This window comes from Macrobrachium rosenbergii, chromosome 23, assembly GCF_040412425.1.
Source record: "Macrobrachium rosenbergii isolate ZJJX-2024 chromosome 23, ASM4041242v1, whole genome shotgun sequence".
Lineage (NCBI taxonomy): Eukaryota > Metazoa > Arthropoda > Malacostraca > Decapoda > Palaemonidae > Macrobrachium > Macrobrachium rosenbergii.
Window position 1 is genome coordinate 16,249,703 of NC_089763.1, and position 18,627 is coordinate 16,268,329.

General features: G+C 43.6%; 1 long non-coding RNA gene across 2 annotated transcripts in view; it reads left to right on the forward strand.

Moving 5' to 3' along the window:
- Window positions 1–267: 267 nt before the first annotated feature.
- The window catches only part of LOC136851308 (uncharacterized), a 178,531-nt gene continuing 160,171 nt past the window's right edge, over window positions 268–18,627 (forward strand). Inside the window, exon 1 of one of the 2 annotated variants that reach the window (XR_010856838.1) lies at window positions 268–882. This is a non-coding gene — a long non-coding RNA (uncharacterized lncRNA). The remainder of the gene's footprint in view (window positions 883–18,627) is intronic. The other variant, XR_010856837.1, reaches the window with a different exon arrangement.

Sequence of the window (18,627 nt, forward strand, 5' to 3'; positions counted from 1 at the left end):
CCCGTCCGATGTGTATCTGAAATAGCAACCAGTAACACAGTACAATGAAATAAACGAGTTATGTGGCAGTCAGCAACGCAAAATGTCAGTAATTGCTAGTGAAGGCGATAAATTTGAGAGAGAGAGAGAGAGAGAGAGAGAGAGAGAGAGAGAGAGAGAGAGAGAGAGAGAGAGAGAGAATCTTTTTGTGTTATGAACATGTAAGAAAATAAAGTCATTGTGTACGTAAATAAAAAAAAATTATATGGTTTTATTCTTCTATTTAACATCTGACATAATGAAATGACCAGTAACATCTAAAAAGGAAACGACGTTGAGGACAATGGACTAAAATGGGGTAAGACAAACAGCATATACGTTCAATGTTTGCCCCTTCGTGAATTTCGTGCAGTATAGCATTTATGTTATTGAGTTAAAATCGGATTTTCGTTGATGATAGAGTTGTTTAACAGGTAAACTCGTTGAATGAAAGCTTGCTATTGCTGAAATGTCACGTAGTTGTACCTGGAGCTAGTGACCGAGTCTATATTTCAGGACCTGGCCGTAACAGTACAGGAGAGAGTTACCATTAGGCATTTACCCGTACTCCCGTAGCCAACTAAAATAGTCTGCCGTGTAGTTATGACTCCCGCGTCCCGCGTTATCCCTTTGAATTTGTGTATAAGTGTCTGTTTAGGAATGTGATCTGTTTAAAAACTGTCATCAGAGTACCGTGTGATATAATAGTCTCAAATATGATGTATCGTGGTTTAATTAGGCTCACTAGACACTGGAAATTGTAAGCAGACAGATAGCCTGTGCTCAAGAGGGCGAAGGTAGGCTAAGGTTGTTCGAAAAGCTGTACGAAGAAAGCATCTCTTATTAAACTCCTGGAAGTTAAAGGTACGTAATTGTATATTGTATTTTGAGATGCAATGTAAAGGAGAGTTCAAATGAAAACATAAACTAAATTTACCTGAAGGTGTAGGCAACGGTAGAATAGGCTAGGCAGCATCGGCCTAGGAATACTAGCTTCACCTGGCGTCGTGGAAAGGTCCGCCGAAATTTATGTACCCTTTGCTTCTGCAGGATATTTGGAGGCACAGATTGAGTTTTTGTGGCGGTTGTTACAGTATGTAGGCTAGCCCCAATAAGTCTGTTCTGTAACGTGGCAGAGACAATAATTTTCATAATCCTAGTTATAGCTAAGTAGACTTTGCTTGTCAGACATAGGGTAAATGCAGTTAAGTTTAGCCTTGCCTAGGCCTAGTTGCTAGAGGCATGTGAAAGGCTAGTAAGTATATACAGTGGTATTTTTATACTTTCAAGGTATTACTTGGCTGTCCACGGTGAGCTAGCCTGTGGCAATTGACGTTTTCCTATGTTATTTTACCTGCTAAACAAGAATTTAAAATATTTTGTCGGTAGGCTGTAACTAAAATGTAATTGACCCTTGAAAACTGCACATCTGTACCAGTGGGTCACACACAGCTCAAGGGTAAATTACAGTTTAGCATCAGCTGACCGGCAAAATATTACGGTAATTCTATATATTAGCTCCGCGCCTGTTTTTACCTTTTCAACTCGGTTTTTCTACACTTTTATGGGTTCTGATACTGGCGGTGCATCTTTGTTGTCAGCCAAATGGAATGTCCCTTCGCCATGTTTAGTACTGGCCGGGCGGGGCGGGAGGAAGGTTTGGTATCCATACGTTAACAAGTTATTGGACTTGCCGGAAGAGATATGAATCGTTCAAAACAGACGCACCCGTGCTCTGTCTTGTGAAGATCGCGTATGGAAACCCCTTGTTGGATGGACTTCGGGGGTTAATTACAGGTTAATTAGACTCGAGTGCCAAAAATGAAAGGTAAATTCATAATTAGCAACCAAAAAACGGTAGAAAAAGTCAAGTTATAGTGCCATCGGCAACGCAGAGCTACCCTGTAGTTCTACCAATATTACATTGAACTCTTGTAAAGCAAGTAAAATGACATAGAAAAATGTCAGTTGCCATAGTCTAGCTCCACTGCATACTATTCGGAGCTTTTGTAAACAGGAAACAAAACATTACCATTTCTGCTTTCAACTTGGGTGGCCTCTATAGGTCGCCGTAGCTGAATGGCGCTGCGCACCTTATCTGCATTTTTAAAGATTACTGCAAGCTCGTATGTTCTGGCAAGAGGTAATAACTTTAAATTCCTGTTCAGTAAGTAAAATAAATTAGGAAAACATCAATTGCCAGTCTCTCGCAGTTCTCGCTAAGCACAGAAAACTGGCAACTACTGATTGGCGAACCAAAAGATAGCACATGCGTGTTAAGGCTTAGAATCAGTTGTACTAGTAATGAATGAAAAGTGCCTTTGGAACAGCTCCCACTATCCATTTATTTGCCCTTCTTTTTACGCTTGTTTTTCGTGTTCCAAATGACATATATAACAGGAAAAGGTAAATTTTTACAACAGTTCCAACTCCATTTTTCTAAAGTAATTATGTATTTTCATGTGTGTTTTAATGTGTTCTGAATGTTTATGATAGTAATACATTGGGGAAATGAGTTTTTTTTTGAGTTACTAGCCTATACACCCCTACTACATCCAACAAGGTTGGAGACCCTTTGGGAAGGGGGGGTTAGGGTGGGGTAAATCACCATCGACACAAAACAGCATTTGAATTAATAAATAAAATGAGGTAAATCATAGCATAATAGTCAGGCAACGTAGGCTAGTGTAATGTAGCCTAACATCCCTTAACCGTTAGTGGAGGAACCAGCTTCCGCGCCATATCCGCATTTATAAAGATTCTTGGCAGGCTTGTATATACTGGCAAGAGGTAATGTTGCGCTGTGCGCTAGCCACAGGGGTTACAGAAGGTAAATCATGTTACAATATTTTAAAAACAATTATAAATTTACCTTAATTGGATGGACACAAACGTTTTGATGGGTTATGTCCAGAACAAGATGGTTGTGTGTCATCTACAGTGTCATCGTCGTCGTCTTCATCAGAAAATGATTCCCTAGGTGGTGATGGTGGCTGAGTGTCACTTAAAGGTGGATATAATTTAGCAGCGTCTATCTGCTGCAGGTAACACTCCATGTTGTCTTTAAAAATCAGTGCATCGTGTTTCACTTTCAAAGAAATCGTGAATTAAGCGATAATAATCAAAGTTACAAGACGAACACAGACTGGACATAACCTCACTCAATAACAGACTTGAACCAAATGACAAGGGAAAATGTCTGACACCTGTAAGATTTTCACTAGGTCACGTGACTCCCAGACAACACGTAACTACCCACAATGGAATTTTAAGGGGGAAAAAATTTGCATCAGAACCACAGTGCAGTTCTAAACAAAAACAAACTCGCATCAGAGCACAAACTGTGTCCGTGTTAAAGTAAACAGAACACTTAGAAATTTTTCGAGGATGGGGATTATATAAACATTCATATCTCGGATGTGGTGAATTTCCCCAAAAAGTGTTCAGAAATGAAGTTTAATTAATTTTTTGCAAAATGCATCTATAATACTATAATTATTATAGAATGAATTGGAACTATTGTAAAATAATACCCAGGAAATACAACAGTAAGGTACTGAAACCTTTTCCCAAGTTATTTACCCCACCAAAAAACCAAAATCCCCAACGGGTCTCCCTTACTGTTAGCTATTCTCGAAAGGGTTTTACCACACCAGTTCTAAGATAATTTACAGCTTAATTACAGCCAAGCGACAAAATATTACTTTAAATTCTTGTTCAACAGGTAAAGTTCTATAGAAAAACATCAACTGCCATAGCCTAGTTCACCGCGGACAGCCGGCTTAGATCTACCGTTTGGAGTTTGTTCCTACATGAGTACAAACCCTCGGTCTTTAAATGAGGAATTACCTTCAGTGGGAGCTGGAGTAGGCTATACTAGAACAAGGTGTAATTCTAAGCCGGTGTTCCGCAGTGAGCTAGACTATGGCAGTTGACCTTTTCCTATGTTATTTTACTTGCTTTACAAGGAATTTAAAGTAATATTTTGAGCCAACTGTAACTAAACTGTAATTGACCTTGATAACTACACGCGGTACCAACGGGTCCCCTGCACAACGTATAGGGTTCAAAGGTAAATTGATTGCTACAACAAACCGGCAAATATTACCTTAAACTCTTGTAAAGCAAGTAAAATAACATAGAAAAACGTCAGCTGCCATAGTCTAGCTCAACTGGACACTATTCGAAGCTTTTGGTTTGGGCGAAGAAACGTAAACTGTAAACAAAGTCGCCATGTTTAAGTTCTGGTAGAGGGTGTGGGATACGTAACCATCAGGGAGCCATATGTTCACTAGGGGAAGAAGGTGTATATACTGGGGGAGGAGGGCACAGAAGATACGAGTTGGTAAAGTGATGCAGGATTGTTAGGTAGAGATATGGTGGTAAATAACAATTACCCAACAAATAATAACACTTCTGCATGAAAAGTACTAAAACTTAGTAACACCAAAACACTAACTAATAATAAAGAAGTATAGTTTGGGAACCTTACCTTAAAGGGGTGGAGGGTACAATTCAGCCGCCACCTTTATGAGTGCGTGGAATCTCGTCTTTGGGTCTTGAAAGTGTATCTTGAAATAAGCTACTGCCAAGCACCCAACGAATTTGTACCTCCTCCTGCCATACTTAGGCATCATCTCACGAAGTTCCCTATACCTCCTCTCAATAGTATTTGTATGGGCACCAGTTTTTTGGTCCACAAAGTTCATGGTTGACAGTTAAGTGCACGTAGCCTTTGTCCTCCAGGCAATCGGTTGACAGTTAAGTGCACGTAGCCTTTGTCCTCCAGGCAATCATAAGCTCTCCAGCAATCAGATACAACAGTGGTCTCCGGTACAATGTACGCCTTAATAACGGCAAGCAAAGTCACGCTACTTCTGTCGTCAACTGGCCTGCAGACGCCACCAAAAACCCACTGGCTTTCAACAGTCCTACCTGCATTATATTTTCACTTGCCAATCTTCGCTTCGTCAATCTCGACAATTGTACCGGGACCACCTATTTGCTGCTTCTGCCGGATGCGCCAATGTACTATGGCTTGAAATTAAAAGTATGGTTAGGAAAGTAAATAAAGCAGGGTAAAGTATATATAATAAAATAGTGGCTGTGGTGAAGGCCATACAAGTGTAACAGCGAAAAAAGTAAAGTCTTCCGTATTTTGGGTGAGGAATGTTAACGTTAAGGTAACACTAGAATGAAATTATGAAATATAAGGTGAAAGTTATTTAGGTAATGAACAAAGGCATGGTTGGGGGGGAATAATCCCTGTGGTGTGTTGAACATAAAACCGTCCACGTGAAAAATAAATACCAAAAAAAAAAAAACTTACTTCCCTGGAGTAGGTGGACCAATCATTAATAGCTACATCACTGAAACCAAGTTCTGTCCTCACAACCCTGTAACTGAAGAAGTCACTAACGTAGATGTAAGTGAAGAAGAGGACAGTCTCAACATCCAGGAGGGACCCAGAAAACCAGGTGCCCTTAAGGAAACGTTTAACCTACTTCAGGTTTGAAAAGTATATTGCAATTAGGTGTAAAAATCAACAAGTAAGGTGTAACTAAGTTACCTGAACCCCTTCCTTTGCAGGTCAAGTCTACACTCCTTGCCACAATGAGGGCAAAAGGCCTGTTTCCTCAAAAGGCCGTGATCTTGGCAGAGTTGTATTAACCATTCATAATGCCCCGAGTAATAGGCAGAGAAATCCTTATAACTTATAACAGTTTTCACTGGTATGTGGCAAAGTCTGCTTGTTTACAGGCTCGGAGGAGCAAGAGGTTCCAGGGATGCAGTCCGCTATCGTGCTGGGTTCATGAGTGAGGTAAAATATAGAGGGAGGCTATTGCCAGGAGGAAATTGTGGGAGGGTGGATCGTATGGAACAGGGTAGGAAGGATGGAGTGAGGGTTAAATGTGTATGTTTGTCATTGGTGGTGAGGGTGGCAGAATAAATTATGAAATAATAGTTATGTTGGTGATAATTCTCTCTCTTTATAAACCTTATTTACACAGTGTTAGTTTTGTTCCCTGTGTTGATATTCCTGGTATGTCACACGATCAAGTAAACATTGTAAATTAGTAGGTTGGTATTTTTTGTATGACAACCTAAAAAAAATGTTATCATACTAACCCCTTAAAACTCTGGTGATCCGATGACGTGAAACCGCGTCAATAAATTTTTGCTGTAAGTGCTGAGGACGTGATTTCCGCATCAGCCGTGAGTTATTTTCGGGGGAAACTCACCAAAAAAAAAAAAGTCATCCGAAGAAAACGAGGACTGCGCCATTGCGTGGGCAGATCTTGGACCTACAAGAAAACGTAAACTGGAAACCGATAGGTATCGCTCATACACCCCCAGTCCTCCTCCAACTGAAGCACTTCACCTCCTATTTTGACAGTTCAGCACATCTTTTTAGAGCTCTCACGTTGTTTGCTTTGTCAATTTTATTCTAACAATACATATATCTTTAGTTTGTGCGTTTTACAGGAAATTTATTAAGCTTTCTAATGCCACCTTTGTTTTTTTCTATCTTTATTCCTACTTAGGTATGATACGAAACGTCAACATAAGTAGGTTGGAAATCTGAAAATTGCACTCCGTAAAAAAGTAGCATTTTTTAATCGGTGACAGCTAATTAGCAAACATTTATAGCAAAATGATTGCTTTCGCGTGAAAGTTCAAACATTTCCACACAATTTACATATAAAATAAACTCCCCAAACCCAATTATTATATTTTTCATGATTATTTTAAAAAAATATCAACGATTTTCCTTTAAAATTTCACGTTCATCATGTCTTATTATTATTTCTAAGCCTTGCAAAGAATTTCTGATTGCTTTAGGAAAAATTCAGTCATTTGCCGACACCATAAAACAAACCAGAAGCCTATATCAGTTTTAGTTTGGACGTATCAATTTTTACAAAGAAACTTTTCCGAGCGAGGCCCACTTTTCCCTCCATGGCGTAAGTCGCGTACCGGGTAACGCTATAGGAACCCCCGTAAGCACGAGAGGGTTAAAGGAAACATAAAATTAAGGTTATCATACTAACATCACCCACCCCCTTAAAGGAAACATAAAATTAAGGTTGTCATAATAACCTAACCCACCTAAGCTAACCTAATCTAGAACATGTTACCTGGCTGGGGGCTTTGCCCCCCTTGGACCCCCCCTTAAAGGAAACATAAAATTAAGGTTACCATACTAACCTAACCTAACCCAACCTAGGGGAAAGTGTTACCTGGCCGGGGAGGCTTTGCCCCCCTGGACCCCCCTTAAAGGAAACATAAAATCAAGGTTACTATACTAACCTAACCTACAGAACATGTTACCTGGGGGGTGGGGGGCTTTCCCCCTCTGGACCTATCCTTAAAGGAAAGCAAAAATCCCCCCTTAAAGGACAATTAAAATAAGTTATGATGTTACTTGCCAGGGGGCTAGGTCTAGGTCAAAAGGGAACAGAAAATAAAGGTTATCATACCAAGGTAAACGTTGTTATAAGAACAGGAAAAAAAGTGCCAAAAATAACCCTTAAAGGACACTTAAAATAACAGCTGTGGTGTTACTTGCCAGGGGGCTAGGTCTATGTCAAAAGGGAACATGAATTAAAGGTTATCATACCAAGGTAAAGTAAAGGTTGTCATAAGAACAGGAAAAAAAAGTGCCATCAAGTCTCAGTCATGTACGGAATTACCTCAACCAAGCTTTGATTTAACTTCATTGACAGAAAATGGTAGCGAAACGTCATGTAAATCCCTTCTCCTCCTACCCCATAAGCATACTTCGGGTGCCTGTCTTCAATTGTAAATTAATATTGTAACTTATACTGTAAAGGTAAAATCATGTTCCGGGGAGGCGTCAATGTATATATGATTGGAAAAGTATTAAAAGAAGGTTACAGTCACAAGCTACAAGGAATAGGAAACGGTTATAAAATAATTGAGGAAAAGGAATACATTTAACCGAGTGCATATATCCCCCAATTCTCCACTTGGGCGTAACGTAATGTAGGGGTAATATTGCAACGTGATTGGTTGGTATGGCCATTCCCCAAAAAACCCACCTGTAAGACAGTGCATGCATGATAGGGCCTGGAATCAGCAGTAGTAGTATTGCATGGAAAGTTCCTTTGAAACGGCTCCCGTTGTCCATTTATTCGCCCTTTTTATTACGCATGTATTTCGTCATCCAAATGAACATACATAACTGGAAATACAACAATAAGGTGCCCAAACCTCTTCCCAAGTTATTTACCCCACCCAAAACCCCAAATTCCCAACGGGTCCCCCTTACTGTTAGCTATTCTCAAAAGAGTGTTACCCAATCCAAAACCCCGATTCCCAACAGGTCCCCTTTACCGTCGGCTACAGTTCTAAGATAAATTACAGGTTAATTACAGCTGGGTGAAAAAATATTACTTTAAATTCTTGTTCACCAGGTAAAATTCTATAGAAAAACGTCAACTGCCATAGTCTAGATCGCCGCGAAATGCCTGCTTAGGTAGTTTGGTAGCTAAACTGTAGGTGGGAGGGGCAAAGGATACCCTCACCACCTCCCGCCACTGAGCGATGCATCCACTTGCCTTATAGCCCCATTCAGAGACGGACGTACTGTTCCACCTCTGCTCGATGATACCCGTCTGTACTATGCTTCATTTCGTGTCTGGTTTTTTCCCTCCAATTGTTTCTGTTGTGATAGTATGCAACTTTGACACCTCCGGATGAAATAGTACTTGCAACATCACATCAGCCTGCACAGAGATCCAGCAGGATAGGAGCCAGAAATAACAACATGGGAGAGGAAATTACCTGGTTTGACTAGTTGACCACTTTCTTCATCACCTTGTCCGTTGGAGTTCTGACTGCCGGCGTTAGCCATTCTTGGTGTATTTAGTTTATCTCAGTGCATTTTATGTTAGATTTACTCATTTGAACTGAAGATGAATCCAGGGAAGGGTTCGAAAGTTTTTATATAGTTTTATGAAGTTTTACAACAGTCAACATCAGATATATTATTATGTACCTTAAAGAACATTATTTGTGCCATCTTAATTGAGATTTTTACCCAGTGTGCATATTTATGTTTATTTTGGTTTAGTCTTTTGGTCATGGAGAAGAACCAAACCCAAGAATCATCTAAGTCTGTTGAGAGGCAGCCTCAAAGGCTTTACCCTGGGGTAGGAAAGTGTTGCAGATGCTTCCTTTCTTCTCTTGATATTGACCGGATTCTGCTTGCACAAAATGCTAGAAACATGAATGCTCCTTTGCTAATTCTTGTGATGAGTGTCATAATTGGTCCCTGGAGTGGTGGATGCTTTTGCTAGGAAGAGAGATATAAGGCGGCGGCTTCCCACCCATCCTCAGAGGGTTATTCTCCTTCGAAGACATTGGTAGTCCCATCTCCCTTCCAGCGCGACTGCTTCTTGCACAGATGATTTAGGGGAGCAGGGATATGTTTTTGCTTGCTCTTGGAGTTTTGGGAAAAGTATGCCATGTTTTGTCCACCATTCTAGTGGATCATCATCTCGGTAAATTGGCGATTCTTCCATATAACTTTGCATTTCGATATAAGGGCCTGTCGAATGGTGTATTGAAGAGACTCTTGCAATTTTTTCAACCTAAGCATCGAATTTTGCCCAGATGGAGCTTTTCTTTAGATGTGTTGTAACAGTTTGTGACAATGGTGTTGAACCTGGGGTTGCTTGTAGGCCTACTGACTTGCTTGCAGATTGTTCTTGAACTTCTGTTGTTTTTTACTCTGCATTTGGCTAACTCAACATTCTTCAGTTGTTTTCACATTACTGAAGTCTGCAAAAGGCACTTTTTTGAATCTACGATCCAGCAAGGTTGCTGCTCGTACAAAAAACTTCCTTCCAAAGTGTTAAATCTTTTAATTTGCTTGAGAAGTTCCAAGCCAAGAGGAAATGTGTACAATTGATGAGTCTCCTTGACCTCACTGGAGTGCATATAATCTTGTAAAAACCCTAACCATGGGAATTACTTTTGACGAGGTAAATTTTTCTGTCGACATTTCTTTGGTAGCCTCCTCAAATGGCTCGAGAACAGTCACAGTCTTGGTTATTAGTTCCAGTTCCTCGTTATTCAGACACATCATTTCTTCCCATCAAGCAGAGAGCAGTGGTAATGAGCTGGCTTTGTTGTACAAGCAACTGCATCATATAGAAGGTGGAATTCCACCATGTCTCAACATCCTGGATAAGTTTCTTGACAGGTAGACCATGTTGTTCCTGAAGTTGACGTAATGTATCTGATGCTTTAACACTGTTGTGAAAGTAGGTGACAATATGTTTTACTCTTTCTTGCAAACATTGAACTGCCTCATTAGTGGCACCCCTTACGACTTAATTCAGAGTATGCACTAAACATGGTAGATGATGCTGCTTCATGGTACTGCTCACATCTGAAGTCATATTTGCTACATTGTCTGTCACAAGCCACTAGACTTTATTCAAAATGTTCCTGTTGTTACAAATCTTTGTCAGTTCCTCAGCAATATTAGTTGCACTGTGAGCACTGAGCATCCTGTCTCCAGTACTACTAATTTTAATTTTCTCATGTAGGTGAAATGAAGTGAGCTGTTACTGTAATGAATTCTTTTTTAGTACTTGAGGTCAATGTGTCTGTGGTCAGTGAAACAGCATTTGCCTTCTCCAACTTTTCCTTTACTATTTTAACTTCCTGGTCATAAAGCTTTGGAAGGTGGGTTCTTGTTAATTCTCGATGACTAGGAAGTTCATATCATGGATCCAGTGCACTAATCAGACATTTAGAACCTTTGTCAACAACCACTGAAAATGGTTGTAGATCTTGGATGATCATTTGCCTGACAAGTTTGTCTAATTGTCCCTTCTTAGAAGAATGAGGATTGTAGGGTATTTTCTTGCTGATTGTTTCTAGCAAGGTTGGTTGTGTTTGTAGGATCTCTTTTTTAAGGTCCTGCAGGCTCTGCACGTCGTGTCCTTCTTGCTCCTGGAGTTCTGCATACTGTATTGGATGTTTGGAGCATAAAAGATTTGTCATGGATGAAGTGCTACCACTCTATTTGAAGTGTTCTTTACAGAGGAGTAGTTTTTTTTCATATATGTGTACTTATATATATATGTCCACGCAGGGATGACCTGAAGCAAGAAGAAAAAAATATGCTAGGACATCGTGGCAATAAACTTGAAAATGAACCGCTTTATTCCAAGTATCCAAATAAATTAGAGTAAAAAACAATCTGAGAGAGAGGGAGAGAGAGAAAGTCTTCCAGTGAAATATTAAACTTTACCATGAAACATTTTGTATTTTATATTTATATAGTGTAACTAGAGGTCAGTTTAATTGCATCATCACACACCTGTAAAATTAATAGTGAAAGGACTGGCTGTAGAGCACAGGATGTGACGAGTGAGTACTGAAGACTGCAGTGCACTGCTGGGACCATGTCCTCAGCTGTTCTATCTGTGAGACTGTGTCTGTCTGCGTCTGAGTGATGAGACAAGCTGGCATCAGGTGGCCAAGAGAAAGGACGCTTGCACTGACCATCCAACGCTGCTTCCCAGGAGCACCATGCCAGATGCCAGTCTGTTGCTTATACTTGCAACCGACTACTGTTAGTTACGTGGTTGGGGAACCGGTTCTGAAGGTGGGAACTGATTCTGAGGTAACCTCTTTGGAACTGCAAAAATCCGTTCTGGAACTGGCTCTTGCCCAGCCCCACCATTTCCGTTCGCATGATGGGATTCATTCTCTCAGACCTATGCAGTCGTCATCACTGCAGATTGACAACCATTCACAGCCGCCTTCTCCTGCCGGGACTTTGGCCTCTGGCAGTTCTGTGAAGGGTGCTAGGCCCCTCTCACCTGTTCCTTCATCCTCCTGGGGTGAGAGGGGACCGGGGGTTTCTGAAGAGGGTCTCGCTACTGCAGAGAGTAGATCAGGGAGACTGTGACTTCGACGGGCCAGAAGGCTCTCTCCCCAGGGACATTGACACCCCCGAACTATAGATGTCCTGTGTTGAGATTGTTTGACTGATTCATCAGTACAGCGATCTCAGGGAAGATACCTTGGCTTCCAGTGAGGTTTATCCTTCGAATCTCAAAACTTTTGTTGGAGCCCATAAGGAATCATCACCTTCGTTTGGACTGCCTTGGTCAAAGCTTGCCGATTCTGTCCTGGGACAAGTGAATTCTCATGTTTTTGGGCAGGACAACTCACTCTGGTCCAGCCATTTGTTTAAGCTACTTCCTCTACTTCTCCCTCAGAAGAAGAAATTCTACAAGCCCTCGGAGAGGTCAGTTCTGACTTCACAGGTTGACCCGGACTTAGTTCGCCTTGGATCGGGTCTGTCGGAACAGGAATCGACTGCTATGGCAGCATTCCAGGCAGTCTCTTGGCTTGACCATTGGTCAGCTACTGTGGCTAAAGTCGATTCTTCCCCTTAGTTGCACAGCAATGAAGAGGTAGCTAGCCTTTATAGATAGTCCCTGTCTGGATGTAGGACAACCACCTATCTAGCCCACCGGACAGCTAACCTGTGGGCAGACTTGATACTCAAGAGAAAAGATGCAGTTCTCTCTCAGGCTACCAAGTTCAAAGGTCTTGAGAAATGGACTGTTGCTGGGTTCCCCTTCTCTTTACAATAAAGAGCAAGTGGAGGCTGAGGTGGATAGGCAGAGGGCAGACAATAACAACTGTTTCGTTTACCACATAGTGGCGAGGACCTTCTGGTCAGGCTGGCACTTCCTCTGTGGGTCCTCAGAAATCCCAGAATTTTAAGAGCCTTCGCTGGAATACCCATCCTTCTTCTGCCCCTGTCAGGAAGGGTGTACACCAGCATCCCTTTTGGTCCTCTGCCCAGCCAAGGAGAGGAGGTGGGGGTAAGAAGGGAGAAGGATGCTAGGGGCGGCGTTCCTCCCCACGTGCTGCCATTGGTGGGCGGGGGGGGGTTGCCTGTCAAGCCAGTGGGCAACATGACAGTGATATGGAGCAGAGACCTATGTGCTTCCCTACGAGCCTCAATCTCTCACCAGCCTCCCAGTCCACCTACAAACATATGTTCCCAGCTCACTGAAGGATGTCGTCCTTCAGGACAAGGTGAAAGCGATGCCGAAGAAAGAATTGTGGAAGCCATGACAGATCGGTCTCCTGGTTTTTACAGCAGGATCTTTCTCGTGGAGAAAGCATTGGGGATGGTGACCAATCATAGACCTCTCTCCCCTGAACCGATTGCTCACCAGACTCAGTTCAAGATGGAAACGACACGTGCTCACAGCCTTCAGGGAGTCTGACTTCATGCTTTCAGTGGACCTGCAGGATGCCTATTTTCAAACACCCACCCAATAGTCCTCCCACAGGTACCTCTGCTTTATCCTCGACAGGACGGTGTACCAGTTCAGAGCACTTAGTTTCGGGGTCTTGGCCACTCCCCAGGTGGTCATGCGAGTGTTCACCCTTGTGTCAGCGTGGGTCCATTCGCATAGGATACATCTTTAGAGGTATCTCAATGATTGGCTAATCCTGGTGAACTCTCATTCGAAGTTTTTCCGGGTTAGTGATCGCCTTCTCGAGTTTTGTTGCAGACTAGGCATTGTGGTAAATCTCAAGTAGTCCAATCTCATACCCAAGTAATGGATAAAGTACCTGGGCATGCTGATAGATATGGCAGCAGTCAGAATCTTCCCCTCAGACTCCTGTATCAGCAGGTTCAGGAGGCAGCTTAATTGTTCCTCTCAACCAGAACAACCAGCTCGGATGTGACAAGTCGTTCTCGGTCACCTGTCATCGTTGGAGAAGCTGGTCCCTTGTGGGCAGCTTTATCTTCGTTCCCTTCAGTGGAGAATGAAGTAGGTCTGGTCTCAGGCAAGGGACCCTCTGTCCCTTCTCATTCCTCTATTGAGAGAAGCGAGACAGGACTTATCCTAGTGGCTGGACGACAGGAACCTCGTAATTGGAGTGTCTTTACATGCTCCCCCCTCCCAGGATGCTTCTGTTCTCAAACACTTTGAGAGAGGGATGGGGCGCATACCTGGAAGAGTTGCTAGCTTCCTGTGTGTGGGATCAGAATAACAAGCATCTCCACATCAACATCCTAGAACTCAAGGCAGCCTTCTTGGATCTGCAAACATTTCAGGATCAAGTGATGGGGCACACTGTGGTCTTGATGAGCGACAATACCATGGTAGTGTCATACATCAACAAGCAAGGGGGACTGGTGTCCCTTCAGCTTCATCAGTCGATGGTGCAGGTGCGTGAGTGGGCAGTAGCACATTCTGTGGAGTTGTCAGCCTGGTACATTCCAAGCAAAAAGAACGTAGTGGCAGACAAACTCGGTTGCCAGGGTCAGGTGATAGGGAGAGGGGTCCCTACGCCCAGTCATTTTGGAAAGATTGTTCAACCTTTGGGATGTCCATTGATAAACCTCTTTGCAACCCAGCACCACAAGAAGTTGCCTGTGTTCTGCTCGGTTGTCCAGGATCCTTGGGCAGCAGTGGAAGATGCCCTTCATCACCTTTAGGATATTCTCGACACGTTTGCTTATCCTCCGTTCTGTCTGATTCGTCTGGTGATCAGTAGGGTGGTGGTCACCGCAAATCTCAGAATGACCCTGGTGGCTCCCAAGTGGCCACATGCCGAGTGGTATCCACACCTGCTTGCTCTACTGTCCGAGGCACCGAAAGAGATTCCTCCTTGACACAACCATCTTTGGTAGCCCTACATCAAGAGGTTCCATCAGTCTGTAGCGTCCCTATCTCTTCATGGCTGGAGACAGTCAAGCTTATCTTGTGAGTGAGAGGCTTTTCTCACTGAGCAGCGACAGATATGCCATCTTCCGTGGTTGGTGCCGTAGAAGGGGTTTCTCTCCGGTCGGAGCTACTATTCAGCAGGTAGTGGACTATCTCGTGTTCCTTCCCTGAGAGAAGCGTCTCTCTGTCTCAGTTGTTAAGGGCTACATGGCTGCCCTGGGCCTAGTCCTATGCCTAAAGGGCGTCGATCTGTCTCCCCCATGGGAGATTTCTGTGCTGACGAAAAGGTTCAAGAAGTCTTGTTCTCCCAGGGAACTCAGGCCCCCTGAGTGGGACAGGACTCGTGCACCTTATGAGCCCTTACGAGAGTCATCAGAAAGGGATCTGACCCTGAAACTGTCTTTTTGCGTGCCTTGGCATCAGCAAATAAAGTAGGTGAACTCCATTGTCTTTATTGCAATGTTAAACTCTCGAGGGGATGGGGATCATTTTTGCTCAAATTTGTCCCGGAATTCATAGCAGACTCGGAATCCAACGGTCCTTGACATTAGGTTCGAATCCTTCTCGTTCCTCCCTAGAGGACTTTGTTGGTAAGGACCCAGATGAGATGCTACATGTCCATTTAGAGTGCTGTGGTGCTACTTAGGAAGATTTGACAACTCAGGCCTGGGTGTTGATGACTCTTTGTTCGTAATGGCAAAGACCAAGAAAGAGGTCTGAGAACGTAATTTCTTTTTGGCTTTGTGAGACTATCAAATTGGCATACTCAACATCGGATGGAGAGGATTCAAGTATGTTCTGTTCTAGAGCTCATGAAGTCAGGGGCATTGGCCCATCCCTCGCATTCAGAAAGAACCTGTCAGTTCATCAGGTGCTAAAAGCAGGAGTGTGGTCACGGCAGACTGTGTTCACCTCCTTTTACCTGAGGGACATTGCCCTTAGGTCCTTGGACACCCTTTCCTTTGGTCTTGTGGTCAAGTGGTGTAATTCATCTAGTTCCCCTAGTGGGACAGGTAGCATCCTGTCTAAGATGCACAATTGCAAAAGCGAGAGTGAGAGTGTGTGACTGGCCTCCCTCCTTTCCCTTTTCTCATACCCTGTCTCTCCTGGCAGGCAGAGGATTGGTTGACAAACCATCATGTGCTGGACGGACATAGATGCAGGTGAGTGAGCATCCTTTCTATTTTTCTATTTACTATAGTCTAGTAGAAACAAGTCCTACCCTCTCTCTAGCAAGGGGAAGGAGGGACTGACAATAAAACAAACCTGTTGGTTATATTTAGCCTTACTGTATTGTCTCCGACATAAGGGTTTCCTCCAAGCCTTTTTCAAACCAATGGTGCTTCTCAAACCTCTTACTTTTTTATAAGTGATTTACCAAGCAATTACATAGCTGCTAGCTTTCCACACGGCAGTCTTAGGAATTCAAATTTTCGTGGTGGCGCTACCATTGCTAGTGTAGGTGGCAGGGTCCTGCCAACTTTCGGGACTGATAGTTACAACTCAGCAAAGAGCTTCATTTGGTTTTCTGCCGGCTCCTGACCAACATCGGTGGTTTTGTGCAGTCTCATCATCATTTTTTGGATATATTTGTCCTGCTCTTTGGTGAAGTATTCAGGTTTTCCTTGTTTTCAAATGTGTGTTGAATGTTTTTTCTTAGCTATTTAAACACTTCTTATACCCTTGGCTAATCCTTATTCTAGTTAGCCAGGATGTGTTGCAGAACGAGATTAGTTAAGTTCTTTTCATTCTCACTCTGAATATGTGAAATATACTTAAGAGTAAGACAGTAATATATATGTCTTGTTCCGAACTGTAAGGATTGGGACGAGCAAAAGTGACTTGATATCGCATTTGTAAGTTTGGTAGAATAAAAATAGAAGTGTGGCCCTTGGCTGAGAATAAGGCTAGTGTGGCTCCTGTTCCATTCCCCTATGGTAGGAGATAGTACTATTTCTTTTCTTCAAATCCATGCTTTGTCTCCAATCCTTAGCCCTCTTGCTTGTTACCACTTACTCCTTTACCAGGGTCCCGTGCTTCCAATCTTGACACCATTGGTAGTCTGGAATCTGGGTTTGATAAGAAATTTGAATTTTTAGCCAGCACAGTTATGGGATTCAGTGTCCCCCAGTAATGCAGTGCAAAGTGAGTGTTGTGCTTAATGAGGTGGTGGCTACCCGTCCCACTAGTGCTCCTAGACGAAGGTGCCTGTCCTGCTCCCCCGCACCGGGGAGAAGACATACCTGAGGTCCAAGGGAGGCTGGCGGGGTTTGCCCACAGGTAGTTGCCCCTCCACCGAGCATGTTGTCTGTTCCCAGGCTGCGGCTGAGCGCCACTGGAAAGATGTCTTGGTTAGTGCAGATCATCTGTCATCGAGCACCACTGACAAGGCGTCTTGGTTAGTGCTGATCATCTGTCATCAGACTCGGGTGACTTGTCGCTTGACAGGATGCGCTAGCGACTCCGAGTTGTCGCCTCTAGGCCATTGAATAGGCTTTCCACCGTTGCGGACATTTCTCCTCCTCCTGTTAAGAGGTATAAGGAGACAAGTGCCAGTCCACAACCTTCGTGCAGCCTCACTGTTCCACCTTTGGACAGCCAGAAGTTGATGAGGTTTTCGAACGACCAGTGCTTGTGCCTAGACACTCTGATCTTCCTCGTAAGCGTCCAACACCCTCTTCTCTTCGGTCTCGCGCTTCTGAGCACCCGTCTCCTTTCATTCGCATGTCGCTCACTTCAGTGCCACACTCTGCTTCTTCAACCTGCGCGGCACCAACTTCAGTCCGCTTCTGCACCAACCTCACCGCTTCTGCACCCGTCTTTGCAGGACGATTCTTCCTTGGCCCCGCTTCATCATCAGTGGGAGGATATTATGGTTTTTTTGAAGAAAAGATCTTCGTCTTCAAAGAGCAAGGATCCATCTTTGTCTCCGATTTCATCGGATGAGGAGGAAGCAGGGCACGATTCCACCCAGTCATCAGCCAGCTTCAGTTTGCTGAAGTTCTTCCCAGCAAACTTTCCTGACTTTTACGAGCCTGCTGCTTCTGCTTCGCCTGCGTCTTCCTTCCTCATGAGGAAACGCTCTTCGGATGCTGCTTGTCTCCCCAAGTTAGTTCTTTCCTCCTCTTCAAAGAAATTCCTTCGAGAGGTGGATGAGTGGTTGACCTACAAGAGGGAGCAAGGTAAAGCTAAAGCTACCTTTGCCTTCCCTCCTCTGGCTCTGGAAGAAGAAATACCACTTCTATGCCACCAGAGGTGCCTTCATTTGGTCTCTGCCACTCCCCAAGGGGACTTCTCTGGTCTGGTTGATGCTTTATGCGCTGAGCCGCGTTTACCTTGGCCAGAATTATGTTTTCCTCTTTCAATCTTGTCCATCTCTATCAAGAACTTTTAAAAGTTTTGGAGATCTTCAGTTTTCTGGACTGACTCAGGGAGCTTTAAGTAGAAAAATGGAAGACTGTCCAGACCTTGCCGGGCGATTTTTGCTTCTGACTATTGGTGTTTTATCATGCCTTTGACAAAGCCATCAGGATGGTTCCGCTGAATTTGCTTCTCTTTTTCTTGATGTGGGCATCCTCAAGAAATGGAAATGTGTTCATTTGCCACAAGGGAGTACAAGAATTCCTCGGGATGGTCAACTATCACAGAGTTCATCCCCGGTCATCCCACACCATGGCCCCTTTCTGACGGAGATCCTGAAAGGCCACCCAAGTCCTAGTTTGGGGACCTGACAACAGCAGGCCTTCTCGACGAGAGGCCGCCACCGAGGCAACCGCAGAGATTGGCCCACCAGGACCCAACGCCCCCTTCAGCTGACGACAGATGCAGCCAACGCCGCCTGTGGGGCCGTCCTGGAGCAGAT